General features: G+C 35.4%; 1 long non-coding RNA gene across 1 annotated transcript in view; it reads left to right on the top strand.

The window, feature by feature from the left end:
• LOC142404564 (uncharacterized) overlaps positions 1–13,373 on the top strand; it is a 269,807-nt gene extending 256,434 nt beyond the window's left edge. Inside the window, exon 3 of the long non-coding RNA XR_012773895.1 lies at positions 13,251–13,373. This is a non-coding gene — a long non-coding RNA (uncharacterized LOC142404564). The remainder of the gene's footprint in view (positions 1–13,250) is intronic.
• The last annotated feature ends 6,729 nt before the right edge of the window (positions 13,374–20,102 follow it).

Raw genomic sequence — 20,102 nt, 5'->3', positions numbered from 1 at the left:
ATATGTTCAAGTCACACAGTATGCTGTTTTAGTTTTGTAAGACTATTGCCTCACTTAGTTATCCTAATATACTTTCTTCTTGATACAATGGCAACACAGAAGGTATTCATTATTGTAATGAATATTAATACTGGTATTACAAGGTTTCCTAAAAATGTATCACATGAATTACTTAAGTAGAAAGCGAATACAGTCCCAAATGGTGGTTAACAGCTTAAGTAGTTATTAACTAAAGTTATATACATAATATGTTTCTTTGCATTTGAAAATAAATAAAAAAATATTAGTAGTCTAAACTTCAGACTAGTGAGCAGAAAAATTTTGCATATGATTATATCTCTTTAAGCATATCTCTACAACAGCCTAGTATCAGTAGTCAGTCAGTGAGTCTAGTTCTGCTTTGTGAGAGTCCACTCTCTAACAGCAGGAATTGCTCACGTGTATCTGAGAGGATTATGCTTCTTTAGGTTTTTAGTTCATAATAACAGAGACAGGACCAACGAACTGTTAGGTCTAACTATTAAACAGAAGGGGAGAAGAACCCTCTCTTATGCATCATAAGGTCAATTCATCTATACCACTCTCCATTTTTTGTCACCTCAACACAAGAGTCTTTTACAGTAAAGGATACTGAGGGATGAAAAAGAGCACAACTCTGTAACCAGTTAAATAGTTTGCTTTAACAGGTGTTTATAACTACACCAAAAAGGGAGAGAAAAAGGCAATATGGAGACAAAACAAAAAAGTAAAAATACAGTGATAAAGTTAGGTGGCATTTACTATGGTTTTCTGTAAGTTTTCCATAACTGATTCTTTAAAGTATTATTCCTGTTGTTTGATGAATGGATAACTAGGGAGTTTTTGTGATCTGCTGAGGTTGCCTGGAACTTCACAACTGGAAGGTGCTCTCCTTTGTTCTGGGTCCCTGCTTGCCAGGACACAACAGCTGTCTACATTTGCAAGCAGTGCTGTGCAACAACAGCAGATCCTCAGAGCAAACTGGTTGGTACTGAGAAACTCAAACACATTATATTCATGTGTGTGTGTGTTTGCTCCTGACTAACTCTAATTCAGTCCAATGACCTTAACTCCTTAAGTGTTTTAGATGTAATCCTGAAGTGCTTCTTCACATTCCAAGACTTCTCCACAAAATAAATCAAAATGTGCTAACTGGAGCAATGAGGAGATTTGCTGCAAAAGCACACTCCAAACAGAATGTTACATTTTATGAACTCATTTAGCTAACTACCAATACATCCAATGCCATCCTTACAGCCAAACCTCCCAATATCTAGTTTTAGTAATAACTAGTTTTACTAGTACCACATGAAATGTAGATCTTGCAGTTCCCTTCCTACTCCACTGAAATCAACATAAGTTGTGATATTACTTAACAGGAACAAGATATTGACACCAGACGTCTCCCAGCTCTCTACTTTGGCAGTACTTGTCAGTCCATCCATCCACTGAAAGTGATTATTGTATTAGTACCAAGTTATGAGAATCAGGCTACAGGACTCACAGTTCCATGCTTATATTGCTGCAGGGATTTACCAGGTATACTTTTCACACTTACATTTCTTGGGATCATTCACTTGCCCTTGAACTACTGTTTCTGGGGTCATAAATGACTGGACCTTGGCATTTACCTCACCATCGTATACTAAAGATAAATATCTGCCATATCTGGATCTATTTGTCTGTCTTGTGGGTTCTTACTGAGGACTTCAAGGTTGTAAGACGCAGTGGGAAAACACAGCAGCAATTTGTAGCTTCTGAAATAAATGGAAGTTTTCCAGTTCATGGCTTTGAGCATGGCTTGGAGCCAGGGTGCCTGTAATATATTACTGGTCAACAGCAACCAAATCTCTGTGCTTTCAGTACTTTGACAAAATAGCATTACTGGACCCACACACAGGATGGTTTGACATGTTCTTTAGTATTGCCAAAAATGTGCTATAGAAGGAACCTGTGATACTGGACACAATCCTGCTCTCATTAAATTTAGAGATATTTTTCACATCTACCTTGCTACAAAGAGAAAAGACATATCTTATGTGTGATAGTACCGTCCGTTAAGCTATATTCAGCAAGGGCAATACCTGATTTTACAGATGAGTCTTGGACTCAACTGAATTTTTTAGGTGCTAGCTGTGCTGCAGCTCCTCTGCTTCTTAATTGCTTTGTGAACCAGGCCAGGTGCCTGAAATAATTGTTTGATGAGGTGAAAATGTCTTTAACCAACACGTCATCTAGCAAAAAAAAGAAAAAAAAAAAGCCATTCTCATTATCTGTGACTAACAAATTGTTGAAGTTGTTAATCTTACACAAAGTGATGAAATATCTTATTAAATTCTTTGCACTTATCCTAGTATTATAAAGGGGAAAAATCAATCTCCCCTGTAAAGGAAAGCTGTGGGAGGAGAAAGGCTGCACACTATGTTTGTAAAAGTGAAATCCAGAGAGTGAACAGAATGAACGAACAGGGTTTTAAACCTTTTTTCCACTTTCCTTAAGCCACCCTGATGGTTATTTCAGGCTATAGCACTATTGTAATCCAGCCAAGAGGAAAAAAGGAGGCAAAAAAAAAGCATTTTCTTCTGAATGGTACTCTCCATGACCAATAATATCAGTGCCTGCACTTTTCTTCAGTAATTTTTCTTTCTTCTTGTTTCCTTGTGTATGGAACATCAATTTCAGCTTGAAATTTTGAAGTGATGTGACTCAGTCAGACAAAGACTTTTTTTTTCCACGGTCACTTAGACACAGGTACAGTAAGTGGATTTACTGTTTGTGTTGCTTGTCATTTTTTTTAGATAAGGAGGATGGACTATCTGTAGTTTAATAACTTGAAAGCCTGAAAATGAATACTTGAAAATATCATAGTAGTGTTCTCACAGAAACACTGAAAATGACCTTTTAGGACAAAAATCGTTTGAAAATACATAATCCAGAGTGTTAATTGTTCCATTTGATGCTCACTTGAAAACACTTTAATGGCTTTCTCCAAATAGTCCTGTTTCAGTTGTCTTCCTTGCTTTTTTACTTCAGCTTGGTTCAGTACAGCTGTGCGATTTCACTTGTGCACAGCTCTGCTCAATATAGTGATTAGCACCCTAAAGGAAAAGAGTGGCTGTCAAACATACTAACAACTTCTACATCAAAAAAGCAGAAACTTATTTAGTTATAAAAAGAAGTGTAGATTTTTCTAAAATATGGGTTTAAAGTTAGACTTCTACATTTGTACTCATGGATTTATATAAGACCTGAGTATATAATGGTCATGAGTTCCATCAGCACAGGGAACTGCTGGATGCATGGCACTTCCGAAAAGCAGGTCACTGATCAGCAGCCTAAACAACCCAGAATGGGTAGGATTTAAGGACCTCTTTTTGAAAACCTTGCATACTATCAAAAACATGATAGTAGGTGACAGGTAAGTAGATAAGTGTAAGTGATGTTAATATTAGCTTTTGGACTTTTCTACTATAGGACTTTTCTACCATATTGCTCTCCAACAATATGAGGAAAATTCATGACTTCTGACAAAGACAATTGGCAGGTCAGGTCACTTTGCAGGATTTTAGACTTATACCTCATTATTCTGAAATAAAATCCCTTAGAACAACAAATGTAAGGACTATAACATTCAGTTAAATACAAACAAAAACCAATCTGATTTCTTCAGCTAATTAGTTATTAATGGTTGCAAAATTGAATTTACTGTGGAGATGGCTTTGTTATGACCCAGATTTGATTGTGATAATTTGTATTTCGTTTCACTCTAGTTTTGTCAGAATGTTTGAAAAAATCCCTTTATTTTTCACTGTTACATTTGTTCTCTGTTTCTATTTTAAGAATAATAATTAAAAAAAGTAAAGCCAAAACCAAGTCTACCTTCATATTCTAACATTATGTTATTGAAAATTATACAATGTTAGTTCTCTCCCACGTAACTGTCTTCTGCTTTTAGTTGACAATGACAAGAACAAAAGGTTGTGGTAGGACATATTCTTAGTTCTGAACCCCCACTTTCTGTATGAAAAAGTCAATAGAAACTGATAGCACTTGGATTCTGAGTTGTCTGCAAGCTTCCTAATTAGTTCCAGGATTAATTTAAGATGTCAGTGATAAATTTTAAAGCCTTGCATAGTTTTCTTGCTAGAATCCAGCGTGACATTTCAAGCTCACTGAGTCAGCCTGTGAATTTAAAACTAGTCTGGCAAGGCAGGCACAATGGTTTTGGGTTCTGTGGCCATCTGTCCTTGACTGACTCTGTATGTCATCCATAACTTGAAATTAAAAACTCGTGTGAAACTATAATTTTATTTTCAGACCATATTCATTATGATCTCATTATTTAGGGAAATAAATTTAACTATTTCCTTACAATGCTCCTTATGGGAAAGCACTTGCATACATGCACACATGTATGTTTGTTTTCACATGTATTCCAATATCCCCTCACAGTATTGCAGAGAAAAACAATAGATTTGCTTTTTTTCACAATTTATAATTTTTCTCCCTACAAATAAAAGTAATTTCATGTGCCAGTAAACAGTCTCTGTAATAAATATATGACATCTATTTCAGCAAATGGGATCACACAAAAGTAGTCACATGAGTGGGCAGAGATAGCTGAAATCAGAATTAAAAGTGAATTGCTAGAAAAGACTGAAAAGAACCATCACATCTGCAATTTCTTAGGTAATTTTCCAGCTGTGGTATTAGCAAGGTGGTGTCAGCATTCATAGTACAGATTTTTGCTTGTGCTGGACTATTCATTTATAACATGTTACTCATAGTTTTGAAGTTTTGGTTGTCATAGCTTGCTGTGCTATACATCAAAAGTAATGAAAAGACAAAATGTAAACAAACATGGGATATTCTATGATGCAGTCTTAAAATTTCATGCCATTAGGAATTTAACTTTTTTTTCTCCTCCTGTAAAATATAACATAATGAATTAGGAAACCATTTGTTCTTTCTTATACTTTCCATGATTTGCCTTCAGTGCCTTCAGTCTGTGACTTTCCTAGGCTTTCCATATCAACAGCATGAGTGACACTTTCTTCCCAAAGCCACCTAACTGCCAGAGGGCAGTTTGACAGAAAAGCAATTGCTGAATTATTCCAGTTTTTTCCTTTACGAAAAGAGCTGGGGAGTAGAATTAACCTTGTTAGAAAAGCAGTACCAGAAATAGTGCTATCAAAGTACTTCACTTTGCAATTTGATTTGTGATAATCAGTGGGGGAGGGGGGATTTTCATACATCTTTTCATTCTTTCATCTGCATGAAAAAAATTCCTTGTTTTCTTAAGTACATGCACAATTACATTTTTATATTTACCTTCCCTCACATGTTGACGGTTTCCAGCCTACTGAAGCATTTGCTTCATCTTGACAAATAATCTGATTGTTTCCTAAAACTTCTAGAACCAGTTCTTAAATTCATGAAAAAAATTGTATTTTAATTGTGACGTTCCCCCCCAATCTTTCTGTCATTAAAATAATTGATAAGAGGTTCTAGAAAGTGAAAAAAATATTTCTGATGGCTGACTTGTAAACCATACTTTCTGTTTGAATTTGTGTGATAAGTATAGAGGATGAAATTTTTAAAGCAATAGACATCATGGATGCACTGAAATCAATACCATGAGTCTCACCCATAATTCTTACTTGAATGTTACGTATGGTGGTGTTTATGAATAATTCCCGACAAAAGAGTAAATTTAGGCCTAGATGGAAGTCTACTCTTTACATTACCACAGGCTTCCTTGCTAAGGATACATCAGTTTGGATTAAGATAAGGAAAGTGGGGAGGACACAAAGCCACTGTCATCCCCATGAAACACATTAAAAAGTTAATCCTTTCTTAGAATTAAAGTTGGCATGGATTCCTCTCTATAAAACAAGCTGTTATGAAGACTTTCAGCAACACCAAACCATCATGCTCACATGTCCACCCAGTGTTGGTTCAGTGTTTCCATCTGGTGATAGCTGTTCCTTTCTTTTTTCATATTGTGAACACTTGGACCAGATTCAGCCCATTTAATGTAAACTGAGGAACCTAAATTAGGACCCTAATCACCCCCAGCTTTCTTTATAGTCAAAGACAAACACATTCAATGTGCAATTCAGTTCTAAGATGAGCTAATTGCTCTCTGGAGGCATCTTCTGTCCCTCTATTCCCTAGAGGGAGCTGGAGAAATGTGTTCCTGATTAAGACACCTTCTGGAGATGGCTAAGATTAGGTGGTATGTACTGATAAATGTATCTTATCACTTCTTATTTTCCTTTCCCTCCAGCTTCTTTCTCTATTTAAATTTCATCTTGTGGTTTTCCAGGAATTTTTCTGGAGAGTGGTAATGCTACGCAGAACAAATTTTTAATTACTTCAGTGATAAAAAATTTCAGGTTCATGCCCTAGAAATCTTAGAACTAGATGAAAAATTTACTCAAAATCACAAAATTCTATGGCCTAAATTAAAATGCCTCATTTGAAGCATCTGGGACAGATCCTCAATTAAAATATATTAAAATAAATATGTTGCAGTGATCTGCACATGCCACATAAAGTTTTAGGAGAATTTCAAAAGAGAATGGAAGTACAATAATGACCATAGTTCTGTTAATTCTTTTAATTGTAAGTAATGTAAGTAGATATTATATCTGGAAGCTCTCCCTGTGCCTGTTCTGAAAATAAATCCTATCAATCTTGTAAGATCTAAACTTAAGATTTTAATAAGAATGTATATGGGGAAGTTCTTAGTCGTCCATGCCTTTATTTTAAGCTGTCATTTTTATGCAAACTTGTTATTTAAAAATGTTATGAGCCACTGGGTTCCCTTAAAGAATTGTTAAAGATCAGTAAGTCTCCTGTGGAGCATGTATTTTATTACTTTTAAAGACAATTTCTTTTTGTATAGTACTCTTTTGGTTTCAAGACTTGCATACATGAAGTATATAAAAATTGAAAACAGCCTTTTTCCTAGTGCCATTTCCCCCCTTTTATGGGACACAACATAAAATGAAATCAAATGTATCATTAAGCAATAACATTAAAATGCCATCTACTACTAGGAGCATATGGATCGTAACTTGTTTCATCATAACTTTGTGCACTTGAACTTTGTCATTGGCTTCATAACTTTGGGAGTTTTGTTTAAGTTTTATCATTGCTAATCTACCATAAATTAAAAATGTCTAATCTTGAATTTTTAATCACCCTCATCTGTCCTTATGAGCCTGATTTTCTGGAGTTTCTTATCCATAAAACGGAGTTATATTTTTTCAGGAAGATAATTTTTTTCATTGTGTTTTTTGAATTGAGTTTATTGAACAAAGATCATCCCTTCTTTTACAAAAGCTTTCTAATTTTGTGAGAGTTCTGCTGGGTAAATTTACAGAGGCCAAATTATGAAGGAACAAGGTAGTAGTTTCAGCTGACAGCACATCATCCTTATGACTGGCAACTGCTGCACTGTGTTTTTTAAGAGACTGCAGGAGGGGAAAAAACACAGAAATCCTTAGAAGAAAATAGAACATGTCACAACTAGGATTCATCTTTCCTAAGACCCGACCTAAACATCAACTTAGAGATCAACCTGGAGACTCCTGTAGAGAAGTAGGCACCTTCAGAGGGTGAATCATCATTTCCTAAAGCAGGGGAAAAAATGTCAGATGAATAATTTATGAAAATGCCTACTTTCCTCTGTTGAGAAAGGAAAACTCTGATTAGCATGGCACGCTTTGGATGACCTCTTCAGGGTCATGATATAACACTGTGTATCTAAATTTTTTATCACCTTTAAGCTTAGGTGATTGGCAAGAAAAACCCAAGTACTTTTCAGGAATTTATTCTTCCGATCAAGATATGGGGTTTTTGCAAGCAGGTAAAAACACACTAATTTGCTTCCTGATCAAAATTATTCCAAAAATTGCTTTATTAACGAGACAGAACTGAGGATAATTTGCAAGTCCAAGTATTTAATTATCAAACATCTCTGTTTGAACTTTTTGGAGTTGGTCACCGATGTTACACAACATTTTCTAATTGACTAACCTATCCAAAATACCACTATTTTCATGCAATCATAGAACCCCCCCAAAACACATTTGTTTTTGCATGAAACAAATTTCTGCAATCATTTCTGTGGACATTCAACAAATAAAATAGAAAGCAATGCATGTATACAGAAAAGCAAATATAACTATAACATGAAGGGACCAAGCTGAAGTCCATATTCTAACTTTGCGCTTATTTTGTACATTGTTTTCCTTGGGGTTTGTTTTTTGTTTTTTTTTTTCCTATCCTAAGTGACTTTTGCTGGTAAGATCAGTACGTCAGAGAAACTCTGCATCAGTACGCAGAGCAGTTATGAAAAACACTCTGTTTTCTGACAGCTACCTCATGTCTTGCTTTAGTTTGTTTGACCTTCCTTTTAATCATTTAAGCATGGGTTCTTGTTACATATAACTGGTGTAGAACACTTAAAAATTCTTCTACCTGTTGATACATAATGAATGGCTGAGATTTGATTCATATATTGAGATAATCTGTTAAAAATGCTTGTAAACTTCTCCACAGCTTGTAGTTATGAGAGGCTTAAAAATCATATCTTCATATAGTTCCAGTCCATGTGTGATTCAAATAGATTTTTTTATGTGTTCAAGGGCAGTATATTATAAACTTTTTGTTGAACTTGAGGAGACCAAAAGACCAAGCAATCAATAAAGACTGATTAATAGGAGTGACAGCAATCTAGACAAAGATAATCCTCTAAAATCCTTTTAGGCTTTTAAGATATATGGAAACAGTTCTGCAAGCAAAATTGTGATCTTCACCTTTTTGTTCTCTCTCCTTCTGTAGAGTGGCACTGCATTAGTTCATAGTTTTAGGATCTGACTTGTTCAAATCCTTGATTTGATTTTTAAAATTTATCAATAATAATGGTGAGCTTAAGAAATTTTTATATATTATGTATGATATATACATATATTGTTCTGCTAACCTCTGCCTTTAAACTGTGCAATTTTTTTTAACTTGTATTTTGAAAACTGAGCAGCAGTGTGTTTCCCAGAACAGCGAAAGAGGGAAGAGGAATGCATTAACTGAAAATCAGGCATGGAGCTTAAAATGAGTGTCAGCTGTAGTTTTGTTGGATTTAGTTTTATCGTTTTTTAAATTTTTTACACTCCAAATGAATGAAATATGATAAGAAAAGAAAGTGGGAACATCTTACATTTCATGAATTTTCGGAAGTCTTGAGATGTAAAGAATTTATTACAAAATGTAAAGTAGTAAGTTCTTGCATTTAACTTTCTATCTTGGTGGTACTGCCCACTTGTCAGCTGCTGAAGTCTAAGGTGATACTTTTTTCTTGCCAGACATACATGTTTGTTTATAGTCACAGCAAGAAAGAGAAAGGACACAACCAACTTATTTTGCCTGGCCCCATGCTATCATCATATAGCTTAACTGGAGTTTCATATCTAAAGTCCAATTTTCCTGTAACTTAAAAAAATGCTTTTTGAACAATGCAGAGCGTGTTGTTTCTTAATTATGCACCCAGGGAGTGAAAAAATTCAAAAGAAGACTGAGGTTTTGAAGAAAGAATATTTTATTTTTGACCTCTAGCATGAAAAGAAGCTTTTTTTAAAAAAAGGTTGCATTATTTACCAGAGCTGCAGGGCATCAGTAACTTATACATCAGCAAATTATTCAACATTTGATCATCTATTTTTTTTTGCTTTGGCAGAACTTTTCATCTGCCTCTGCTGTATTAATGGCAGTGGTTTTGAAATAGTCTATTTGCAATGGCTATTGAAGCCAAGCAAAATCTGCTTGTTTTCTTCTAGTCTTTTGGTTCAGCTTCAGTATTTTCAATGCACAGCAAGGCATTTTCTCAGAGCTAATGATATCTCCTTGTAAATATGTCCATCTCTGTCTTCCTGGGAGCTGGAGATATTTTTTGACTGTAAGCATTTCTTGTCAGTAGGACAAAGACGGTAGCTAGCTTGTCACAGTGAGACCTACATTGCCCGTTCTGTTATAATTAGTATTTCAATTTTGTAACAATAAAAAATGGTTTTTGCCTGCTTGAGGAGAGGATCATTTAGCTGGATTCATTAATGTTATACATTAAGGACAGACAAAAGTTTTGCTCTTTGGTCTTGGACATGAACTTCTGCAGTGCATTCTCAGAGAAGTCTGTTAGGCACAGCCCAGTTTTTGGAGCACTGGGGTCTTCTGGAGTGGTGGAAAAGGCTCATGGTGAAGCAATTTGGCCTTTCCTAGGAGGTTCCCAAAGTGAACAACCAGTGAGTCAGCATCATCGGGGGTACAATCAAGGGATGTCCCCATGTATAACAGTCAGGGGAGTTTAACCCATTCTGAAAGCAGGCACATATGAAGCTATTCAGACTCCTGAGACATAGTTTTGACTGTGGTATGTGCTTATTCGGCATTCAGATGTGAACTTCTTTGAGACTCTTAAGAAACTTTAAACACACTGTCTTCTGCCAGTCTGTTACACAGGGGTACTCCAAATGCTTGCACAAGAAATAGAAGTATGGGCCATTCTAGTGGATGGCAAATATCAGGCACTTTTGAGCTCTCCATCAGACACAGACATTAAAATATTTTATACGGGCAAGGATAAAATTTTCCTTTTCCTGCCATTACAAGTGTACTCCTAGAGCTAGATGGCTATGATATTTTTAGTAGATATTTTATCTACTGAAAAATGCAGCTTTGCAGAGACTGCATATATTTGCAAATTGAGGTCAATTCTGGGAAAGTATTGTCAAACAAAGAAAAAGTTTTGGTTTTGCATTTTCAAATGGGAATTATCTTTTTCAGGGTGATGTTTTCACATAATCACAGAAAGGTTGAGGTTGGAAAGGACATCTGGAGGTCATCTGGTCCAACCTCCCTGCTCAAGCAGGGTCATGTAAAGCAGGGTGCCCTGGGCCACGTCCAGACAGCTTCTGAATATCCCCATGGATGGAGACTCCACAACCTTCCTGGGCAGCCTGTGCCAGTGCCTGGTCACCTTCACGGTAAAAGGATGTTTCCCGATGTTCAGAAGGAACCTCCTGTGTTCCAGTTTGTGCCCATTGCCCTGTTAGCAGGTATCACTGAAAAGAGCCTGGCTCCAGCTTCTTTGCACCCTCCTTTCAGGTATTCACGTACATTGATGAGATCCCCCTGAGCCTTCTCTTCTCCAGATTGAACAGTCCTATCTCTTTCAGCCTTTCCTCAAAGGAGAGATGCTCCAGTCCCTTCATCATCTTCCTGGCCCTTTACTGGACTCTCTCCAGTAGCTCCATATCTCTCCTGTACTGGGGAGCGGAGAACTGGACACAGTACTACAGGTGTGGCCTCACCAGCACTGAATAAAGGGGAAGGATCACCTTGCTTATCCTGCTGGCAACACTCCTCCTCATGCAGGCCAGGATACCATTAACCTTCTGTGTGGCAAGGGCACATTGCTGGCTCATGTTCAACCAGGTGTCCACCAGGACCCCCAGGTCCTTTTCTGCAAAGCTGCTTTCCAGCTGGTCAGCCCACAGCATATACTGGTGCTTGGGGTTGTTGCTCCCCAGGTGCAGGACTTTGCGCTCCCCCTTGTTGAACAAAATTTTTTTATTCTGAAAATTTTAACTTTAAAGAAACGATTTAAAGCTCATAAAGAAAAGGAAATTAAACACTTCATTTGGCTTTATTTGACCTCACATAATTTTTGATGGTTTATTCATTGTGCCAAAAAAAAGAAAAAAAATCTTTTGGGACTCATCTAGGGTCCCAAAGGTATTTATCTTTTTGCACCCTTCTTTCCTCTCTGATTTTTAGAGATTCCTATAGCACATCAAATATCAGAAAATGACACAGCAATTCTAGAACATGAGACAGCAATTTTATTGACTTGCTATTAGAGACCAATGAGAAAAACTATTTGATCTAGGTTTAAGCAGCCTAACCTTGCAGTAGAATATAATTTTCCATAAACTTGATGAAGAGAACAGCCAATCCCAGACAATTGCTGGGAGTGCTTAACTGGAGAGCTGACAGCCATTGTACCACCTGCAGCCTACATGTGATTGGCATATTTCATTTAGAAATATCCTCCATATGTTTTATCCTCACAACTTTGTTTAGCAATGGATATCATACGGCTGGTATGTAGCGTGCATAGAAGTTCCTCAGGTGGGAATCTAAGAGCAGGTATAATGCAAAATTATATTGAACAGGGACATGTCTTCTTCCATAGTTATACAATGGAATTTATACAAATCTACTTCATCAAAACTCCAACAAAAAGAATAATGATGGAGAGGATGGGGGGGAGTGTCTCAAATGAGGAAAGGTAAACAAGAAGTCTAACAGTAAATACATCAAATAACAAAAAGAACTTCTAAGGACTGAAAGACTGTCAGGGCTTTTGCTAAAATTAGAAATTTTATCGTCAAATAAAACATAGAATAATTTTTCTCTCAGTTATCTCATTAAAATTCTCTGTAAAATCAGTTCTGATTTACAGTAGAGGTTTTGAATAACCAGCTTGTCCATAAAATTTGTTAATTCTAATAGTCTAGCAAATTTCCGCGTATGTATAGTAATAAACCGGTTATGATAAACTAAGACAAAAATGTTTAGAATTCTGAAGATTATTTAGCTCTTTATGAAATGTAACATTTTCTTTTTGAATATTTGGTATGTGAGAGGAGGAAATTACTTGAATCCCTGCCTATATTGGTTTTTATTTATTTCAATGCCATTATTATAACATTTTTTTCTTTACAAGTGTCATGGTTTAACCCCAGACAGCAACTAAGCACCACACAGCTGCTTGCTCACTCCCCCCTAGTGGGATGCGGGAGAGAATCAGAAGAGTAAAAGTGAGAGAACTCGTGGGTTGAGATAAAGACAGTTTAATAGGTAAAGCAAAAGCTGCGCATACAAGCAAAGCAAAACAAAGAATTCATTCACTCCTTCCCATGGGCAGGCAGGTGTTCAGCCATCTCCAGGAAAGCAGGGCTCCATCACACGTAACGGTTTCTTGAGAAGACAAAAGCCATCACTCCGAACGTCCCCCCTTCCTCCTCCTTCCCCCAGTTTTTTATTGCTGAGCATGATGTCATATGGTATGGAATAGCCCTTTGGTCAGTTTGGATCAACTATCCTGGCTGTGTCCCCTCCCAACTTCTTGTGCACCCCCAGCCTACTCGCTGGTGGGGTGGGGTGAGAAGCAGAAGAGGCCTTGACTCTGTGTAAGCATTGCTCAGCAGTAACGAAAATATCTCTGTGTGATCAACACTGTTTCCAGCCCAAATCCAAAACATAGCCCCGTACTAGCTACTGTGAAGAAAATTAACTCTATCCCAGCCAAAACCAGCACAACAAGTGAGGAAAGTTATTTGTCTAAAGAGCTTTTAATCTCTGAACAAATCAAATATCTAATGACAATTGGGTTTGTGCTCTGAGTTCACAATTATCAAATAAAACAAAGGGCTGAAAATTAGATTGTTTCTCTGCATAGAAAGCAGACTACTATATATTATATATAAGGCATTAATTTTAAGGACAAAGCTACTGCAATTTTGTTCTCTGGAGCACATTTATTCTTTCTTGCATTTTATAATGTTGTCTGCATGAAGAACTCCTTTCTTGTTTGATGAAATTAGCTTTGCTTAATAAAGTAGCCATATGTGAGCACAGGAGTTCAGCTGGAACTCTAAAGCAGTGTTTGTGCTTTCATTGAACATTGAATTAACCAGCATTGCACATCTATCAGTTTTGTAGTCTCAGGTATAGTTTCATGGTGATAGTTTCATGAAGTTCCTGTCTAATATAAATAAATATTGCTTGACCTTTCCTATTAATGATGCAGGAATATACAATGGATGGCACTATAAAACAGAGAGCATTTAAAAGCTACACAGGGATCTCTGTTTGTGTTTAAAATGATGGGCTTTTTTCCTCTTCCTTTGAAGAGGATCTTCTTTGAAGATTTTAAGTTGGGAGTAGCTTAAAATAAGTCATTCAAGCTGCATTAACATAAAATGAATGCAAATCAACTGACCATAATGGAAGACTGTGTGAATAAATAATTGGGTGTTTGCAGTTCAAAATTATCATGACCTTCAAAAAAATTATGTCAGCTAAAACTCATGTTTTTCTGGGGGAAGATGTCTCTCCAAACTGAAAATCTGGAATTAATGTTTGATTCAAAATGTTCCTTTTGACCTGGAAGGAAAAAAATGGTGCTGAGTCTTTGTAAGAGGAAAGGAAATGAAGTACAGTTTTACCAATCTGCTAATAGAAAGCAAAGCCACAATCTATTTTACATAATAGCTCAAGAATTAGTGTTCTCACTGGAAATCTTGTTGCAATAATTTTTATGCATTATCATTTCCTTGATCATTGGCTGAACCTTAAATAATGTGAAATGGCTCTAATAGGACCCAAAAAGCATTATATGGGGGACAGAAGACCATTGTTAAAGTTTCTCTTTCCATTAATGTTTTATTTCTGATACCAAGAGGACAAATGGATTATACATAAAGAATGCAAAGTCTTCATGGCCTGCTGATATAAGTTTAATTTTCTTGAATGTTTTTCCTGGACCTCTTAGTCTTTATGCCTTCAGAGGTCATGAAGGGAGAATTTAAAGCCAGCACAATGAAGAAAGGAATTGAGTTCAGGTAGCCCATATTCTGAGTGAATAACCACAGTGCCGTGGACAAAATTGGAATATCACCTCCTTCTCAGGAACCATTTTTACAATATTGACATAAAACTTAACTTTCCATCTAGAATATTCAGAAAATTTTGATTGAATTTGGAAAGATATTTAGAACAAGAAAAATGTTACTGTTTATAGGGTGTATTATTTCCCAAATAAATGTGTTTGGCTTTAGTTTAATCTGTTCCAGCTGAGATTAAAATCATGGTCTATATTACAAAATTTTAACATTTTTAGCATAAATTTAGATAATATTCTTTTCTATCAGCCCAGTCATTCATTTTTCAGTCTTGTGTACTGAACTCGTTAGATATGGAAGTGGTTTGTTTTTTGGTTTGTTGTTTCTTTTTTTTTTTTTTTTTTTTGTAAATAGGTTATATGCCAGATCAATCTTTTAAGATTCTCTTCCTTCATTCATTCCGGTCTCAAAGTTATAGACAGAATTATCTGTTTTTGTATTTCTCATATTTAATGAGACTAATTTAATGACTTGAGCATCTTTACTTTCTTTCTTCTATCATAGGACACATGCAGATTTTCCTTCTGCATCTTTTTCTCTTCCCAGGAGTTTGACATTTATTAATCTTCATATTCTGTATCACACAGTTGTCTTCAGAGCTCTGATGAGTATTTAGGATTTGATTTACTTTGTTATTCTTGCAACTCAGATCTTGTCATTAGTATAACCTTGGAAATGTCATAACACCTTTTGAAAACACCCTTATAATATTTTTGTTGTTGTACTTTAAATAATTTCTGAATTTAATCATAGAAGTTATACTGTCAAGGTAACTTTAGAAATGCCACACAATTATAGGGAGAAAATAAATAAAATAAATGTTTCTTTATGATAAATCTGGCAATACAGGCTTTTTCTAAAGCATTACATTGTGGAAAAATAAATACACAAGCAAAACAACAGTGACAGAAATTCCTCCGCATTTTCCTTTCCTATTATTTTTTACAGACTTAAGTGCATATCACTGGAGTATTTTTACCCTATTTACAGATGGAAACCACATAAAGATGTGGAGACTTCCTAGGAATTTAATCTCAGACTTTAAATTCTTCTTCGCAGAGATTATTTGATCTAACAAGGAGATACTAATAGCTCTGCCTTTACCTTCATATAATGAATGATCCTACTGGAAGCAAATTACTTCTAAATTGACATTGAATGCAAGCAGACAACCCTTCTGCTTTCTATAGGTAATGGCTTGTATAAGAACAAGACTGATATGTTTAACCCTTAGGTATTCCCTGGAAACCACATCAAAATGTTGGAATAGAACTGTTTTAGCGCAACGTCTTGTGTTTGATTCAGATTGTTAGTACTTCCTATAGACCCAGTCTCATAGGTTAATAGCAACTGAAGCAAGTTATGGATTATTGCAATTACTTTGTGGTACTATTTTGATGTCTATCATAATTTTGGTTCTGAATTTATTGATTAGCATGGATATATCAGTAATATCTAGGGTAAACAAGAATTATTGGAAACAAGAAGGGAACTGTAATTCCCCAAGAAACAGTTCTGAGCATCTTAACATTGAAGCTAAATATATTTCAATGTATCTTTTAATTTCTTTTAATAAATATACACAAGAATGCTATCTATTTGGAATATACATTCGTGTTTTTGTGTGTTTGTATGCACATATACATATAATACATATACAGCTATCAAAATAAGAACATGAACAGTGAAACAAGGATGGACAGAATAAATTTTTGAGAACATTCTGGCCAACAGGTGTCCCACTAATACTGGACCACTTTGTATCTCCCAAATCCAATTTTACTATCTCCACCTTTTGGGGAGGAAGATAATGCCATCATTCTCATTATTTATCCAGATTAAACTAGCTCCTATCACTTTTGTACCAACATATCATACAAATCATATAATTGTGAATTTAGGATGTGTTTACATGTTACCTTCTTTACCTTTTAAGATTAGGGTAACGAAAATTCCTTGTGATCCAAAATCCCCCACAGCTGCTGGTGTATCAGAAAGTATCTAAGAAGGAAGGCAGCGTAACCATAAACACAAATTCTTTTCTTCTTGCTCCTCAGCTGAGATTTATTAAACATTTGGTGGCTTCTGATAGAATAGAGGCAAAAATTCCACCAAGCTCTTATCCACACCATAGTAACTTAGGCCCTATCAAAAATATGGAAGTCTACACAGTGTCAGTATGTTCTTCTCTCTAATACATAATATCACTAATTTAAGAATGAGAAGTTATGTTAATACTTCACTCTTTCTTTGACCCCCCAAAAGAAAGAGCTTTCCCACCATATACCCCACATATACTACCAGCAAGTGATTCAGTATTATTTTTTTTAATTAAAAAATAGACTTGAAAGGAGATCAGTTCAGAAAAATGTTTCCTTATCATTAAATAAAAGAATGTTTAGGATAAGAAAAGAATGTATAGAATAAGAAAAGACTAACTCAGAAGTATGGTCTTGCCTTTGATCTGTCTTTGTTTTTCAAATGAGGAGGTTAAACTCTGGTCGAAAGTTTGCATTCTTTTAGTGTGAGATGGCTTTAATGCACTTTGAAAATGGTAGGAGATTCTGTCAGTCTCAGAAAGGTTTTCCTGAATTTGCTGACAGAACAGTCAGCAAAGTGAATTGAATGGCTCTCGGGAATGTTTTAGATGTTATCTAGTGTTTAGTATAATTGATAAAATAATTGCATTTGTGCAATAACATTAAACTTTCAAAAACTACCTTTTCCTGTGTTCCCATTTTTATAAATTTCTGAAGCAAAGCAAAACTAGAAATACTGAGTCAGTTACCTGAGCATGCCTTTCGTTTCTTCTTCTGATATCAGTGGAAAATTGTGTCAGGTAAAATATGATGGACTGAACTCTGTTAAACAGTCAATAAAATGAGCACCGTCTTGCATTTCCTAGTACTGTAAGTGACCAACGTTTGCACCTGACATAGAGAACCTAAATAGATTGTGGACAGTAATAGTAGCAGAGTGTGTTGCACATATTGAAAAAGCAATCTCATTTTGTTCCAAGAGGTTTATCTGTAGTGAATAATATATTTTGAATAGATATTTTTAATAGGCAGTAACAAACAAGTTGCATGTGTATTATAGTATAATATGGATATTTTATAAATGTCAAAAGATACTGCCTTTTTTACAGTGTATCATATGTTAAACTAGTTTGAAATATGAGCAAAATGGCTATTCTTTTGGTTGCTAAAAGTTGTTTGTATTCTTTCCATTGTGTGTCATGCATAGGTGGTGAACGCTAAAGCTATTTAGGAAAATTATTATTCTTTTTAGTCATAAGTATCATTAAGTAGAGCTTGATAAATAATATTTAAATTGTACTAAATGTTGATTTTAACTGTGCATACTAAAAAGATTTTATGTCAGATTTTAAACACAAAATACCTTTCTAGTTTTTATGTTTGGCAGAGAATGAGCCCTTGGTTTATATGAAAATAATATATTTTAGGGACTCAACTCAGTTTTGCATACCCAGGTTACATTTCTGCTGAATCCTGCCAGTTCAAAAAAAGTTCAAATAAGAAGGCAAAATAGATTGCTTACCCAGATTCTATTCCTGGATTGCTGTCTATGGTGGCATTAAAGAATAATTCTTCCCATCAACTCATATAGTCTCAAAGTGTATTTTTTAAAACTTTCATACAATGACCTTAACCTGAAATCCAAGTTCACCTATGGAAAATTAAGCTTTAACTCCCACGTATTAAGGGTTTGACCTAAAGGATTTGGGTTTTTTGGTGTTTATTTATTTATTTGTTTATTTTATCTGTTTTTTTGTCTTTTTTTTTTTTTAAACTGTGATATATTTGAGCGCTGTAAGGATGTTAAAAAAGTAAATGATGTTGTATAGTCTCTCACAGGATTCCTTGGTCTCTTACTGAAATTTCATTTACTGAAAGCTAAAGGACAAGCTGTCATCAAAAGGAGAATAGACTATAAGTCTGAAGAAGGGGTTGTGTGCCTAAAAGCTCATCTATATCGTTCATTGATATCAGTTGGTCTAATAAACTACAATTGCTCTCTGAAAACCCTGCCAAGTGAGTACTACACCCATGCACAGGCAAATCAAGCCAGAATTTGAAATGCCAAGAATTTCTTAAGAAATTGGTTTTGTTTTCTTTCATTTAATTCCAGGGACCATGACTATTTTAAGGACAAACAGGAAAAGTTAATAGGTAGCTTTAACATTTGAATTACCCAACTGATCATTATGCAAATACATTTAATATGTAAAAAAAATGTGTTCTGCATGTCATATTCTGAATAAAAGTGAGTTTTTCGCAACAGTACTGTTTAATTCCCCAGTGAAGATGTCTGGAAGAGACCCTGCTTGGAAACTCTCCATTATAGGGACTGCAGAGTTTGGAATCAGAACCTGGCAGTGGAATTAGCAATGAAGCCTTGTTTGTTGAATGAGTACATATCTTCTAAACCAAAAGAGCCACCTTCATCTTCCAGCCAGCTCCAGGTTTTGTGCATGAAAATCCGCATTGCTAGCAATGGACACAGTGGCTCTGCTAACATGGGAAGACCACTGGAACCTCAGCTGGGGTAGACTCCAAACATGTGATACTCTTTTGTGAAAATTAGTTGACAGGAATCATTTAAACCCACCATCTTCACACGCTTACTTGCAATCTCTTTCCCAATACAATGACAACATGATTTTGACAGCCTGTTAGACTTTATAGCACTTGAAAACTAACAGTGTTGAACAACTGACATTGGGTTACTGCAAGATGGAAACAGAGCACAAGTCAATGAAGATTATACAGTTTGATTGTTTGGTAAATGAAGATCTATAAGAACTTAAAATAATATAATTTTTATTGGCAGGCTAGTGTTACCTAAAAATGTGACATGAAGAGTGTGAAAAAGCATGGAAAAACATCTGTATTATCAAGAACAAGACTACAGAATGAAAGATTCCACTGATTTAATTAGAATGGCCTGTAAAATACAGATTGCTAATATTACCTTGTAGTTTATGTGTCATTTCCTTTGCAGCATGTGAGGGCTGAAAGATCAGTTCAAGACACAACTTGTTCTTGCACACTTTTTAGTAAATGCTGACATAGTTAGTTTTCCCCATATCCAAAGTAGCTATAATTGCACTATACTAAATGAAGAGAACAGTAATATTAAAAGAACAAAATATAATAGAAATAATTGTAATATGAGAATTTCCTGTGAGAGTGTCCTGGTTTCAGCTGAGATAGAGTTAATTTTCTTTATAGTGGCTGGTATGGGGCTATGTTTTGGATTTGTGCTGAAAACAGTGTTGATAACACACAGATGTTTTAGCTGTTGCTGCAC

The sequence above is a fragment of the Mycteria americana genome, chromosome 1 (genome assembly GCF_035582795.1).
Source record: "Mycteria americana isolate JAX WOST 10 ecotype Jacksonville Zoo and Gardens chromosome 1, USCA_MyAme_1.0, whole genome shotgun sequence".
NCBI lineage: Eukaryota > Metazoa > Chordata > Aves > Ciconiiformes > Ciconiidae > Mycteria > Mycteria americana.
This window is presented reverse-complemented; position numbering and strand designations above follow the sequence as displayed.